Source organism: Hyla sarda, chromosome 7 (genome assembly GCF_029499605.1).
Source record: "Hyla sarda isolate aHylSar1 chromosome 7, aHylSar1.hap1, whole genome shotgun sequence".
Lineage (NCBI taxonomy): Eukaryota > Metazoa > Chordata > Amphibia > Anura > Hylidae > Hyla > Hyla sarda.
In genome coordinates this window covers 195,791,540-195,794,221 of record NC_079195.1, presented here as the reverse complement: position 1 = coordinate 195,794,221, position 2,682 = coordinate 195,791,540, and positions in this window count along the sequence as shown.

Here is a 2,682-nt window from a genome sequence, read left to right as displayed (position 1 = left end):
GGCGGCGTCAATGCAGCGTCACTAGCCCAGGATGGCCCCAAGCGGAGAAGAGGGCCTCCTGGTCAAGATAGATGGCCTGGACCGGCTCACCCTCCCCGCTGGAAGTTGGACGGTCCCTGCAGCATAGATGTGTGACGATGGTCCATCCCCTCGCCACCCCCACCGTATGTCTGCAATTCCCCCCCCCCCCCCCAAGTTTTCGGCACAAAAAATGTGCTTAAAAACACGGCTTATACTTGAGTATATACAGTATCTAGTTTTGTTTTAAACAATACTTTTATGTTTTATTAAACATAATCTTTTAATGTTCAAAGGGAAAGTGTGCATTTTCTTGGGAGAAGAGCTAGGCCAATTTTATTTTTAATTTTTTTTAATTAAACTTTATTTTTATTTTTTTAAGCTCACAGGCAGTAGTAAACCTCTACACTTGTCATAGCAGATTAAAAAAAATTCTAAGGTTACTTAATGAAGACTTTAAAAGTTTGGTTCTTGTAGGCTTTTGGAATATCAGCACACTTGTCCAATGTACGTTCAAGAAACAATAACAAGAAACCCTATCATACCTCCTCCTGGTGGAAAAGCTTCTCCAGCTTCCAGACACTCCCATGACAAACACTTCTGGCCTCTACTAATTGTCACAATTGCAATGGAAAAGACACTCTGGCCTCCAGCCTACCATCATCTCAGAATGGACAAGCTGTTCTGGCTCAAAACTCCCCATCACTCATATGAAGGACAACCCAGACTCATTAATTACATAAGCCAACGACCGATTCTCCAAGCACCTCAGTCGGACTAACCACACAATCCTTATCTTTGTGCCAACCCACTCTCAGCAGAATTTGACTTATAATATTTGGACCTGCTCATCAGGCTTAGTTAAGGCTAGGTTCACTTTTTTATGTGCCCCCAAAACGGATTAGAGCACAACCGACTCCACCGAGGTTCTGAAGGATCCCATTATCTTGAATGGAATGGGATCCTTTCAATGCATTATGGGCACTCTCCTACAGGAAAGAGGGCCCTAAATGTACTAACCCATATTTAATGTTTTTTTTTTTTTTTTTTGCTTATTATTTCAGATCTGTGTATGCTGTGGACTGTGTTGGATTCCGTGGGTTACGTCAATGACTGGCTTTTTAAAATATTTTCAATAAAAGGGTTAACGAGGGCTGTGGAGAGTGTTAGGGTGTACAACGCAAACACTTAGTTAAGGCTAGGTTCACATTGCCGTTGTGCCCTGTCTCGTTCTGGGTCTGTTTGGCTTTGACTATTTTTTTTGTGCTAAACATCCCCCAAAACGGTTTGGAGCACAACTGACTCTACCAAGTCACCACCGGGTTCCCGAAGGATCCCAATGTCTTGAATGGAATCCGTTCGGGATCCAGTAGTAGAGATAAAATAATATGCATGCACAAATTTTTTTAGTCTGCTAAGCTTCTGCCATTACGACTGAATTGCAGATGGAGCTGAAAATAGCGACGGCAATGTGAACCTTCCCAATACAGACTCCCTCGGGACTACATGGGGTCAGCCGCTCAGTGACTACTTCCTGCAATCAGTTCAATATATATCCTCCTGTGCTCTTCAAAAACAAAGCCATCTAGTGGTAGTCTAAATATTACATTATAATGTAATTCATTTTGGGAAAAGTTACTTGAATCGGCCATCTAATTTCATTCAGATTCGACGGCAGATTTGAAATCTGTTCAGTTGACTGTAGAATCGGAATCCTGCCTCTTTACAGAAATGTCTAAAACAAATAATAATAATAATAATAATAATAAAAATAAGAATATTTATAATAAAAATAAGAATATTTTTGGATATTTTTTTTCAAACAGTTTAGGGAAAGATAATATACATTACATTACAGTACTGGTGTTTCCCAACCAGTGTGCCTCCAGTTGTTGCAAAACTACAACTACAACTCCTGTTTGCAACAGCTGGAGGCACACTGGTTGGGAAACACTGGTATATACACAAGTGATATAGTTACATTTTGTTTACAAACGGGATGGAGTATAAGTTTTACTTCCCTTACACTAGGCCACCGGTATAATGCTAAGCTGCACTACAGACCTCTCTCTGAGCAGATATTGAAGTCAATCGCTGTTTCAACAAATTAACTATTCATTTTGATAAAATGCAAAGTTATCCATGTACAACTTGTGCAGCGGGGAATATTTTCATGATAACAGGGAATTATTCATCTGACTTGGCAATACTGTTTAGTAAAACCTATGTGTAACTAACCTCGTCTAAAGGGAAGAAGCAATTTTATACATCATAATACAGGAATGAACTCACAGATTGCTAAAGTAACTTTAGTATACACACACAGCACATTTTTTTTTGTTTTCCAATCGTATGTGGATTTTAGGGAAACACTCTGACCTTTCACATTGCTTCATCAATTAATTGTGTCAGCCTTTTTTAAAAACTTTTTTTAACAATAATTTCTAAAGTAGTAGTTTTAATTCATATCGCATACATAAAAAGTCACGCAATTGTAAAAATATAAAGACACTATTGTTCAAATTTCTTCTCTAGTGTACATCCAGTCAGTACCGGCAATAAAATTATTAGAGCCTTACCTGCCCGTAATGCAATGACGCCACCATCCCTCCGCATCGGCTGTGGCAGCCTCCATTGTCCGGACATCATTACCCCATGTGACTA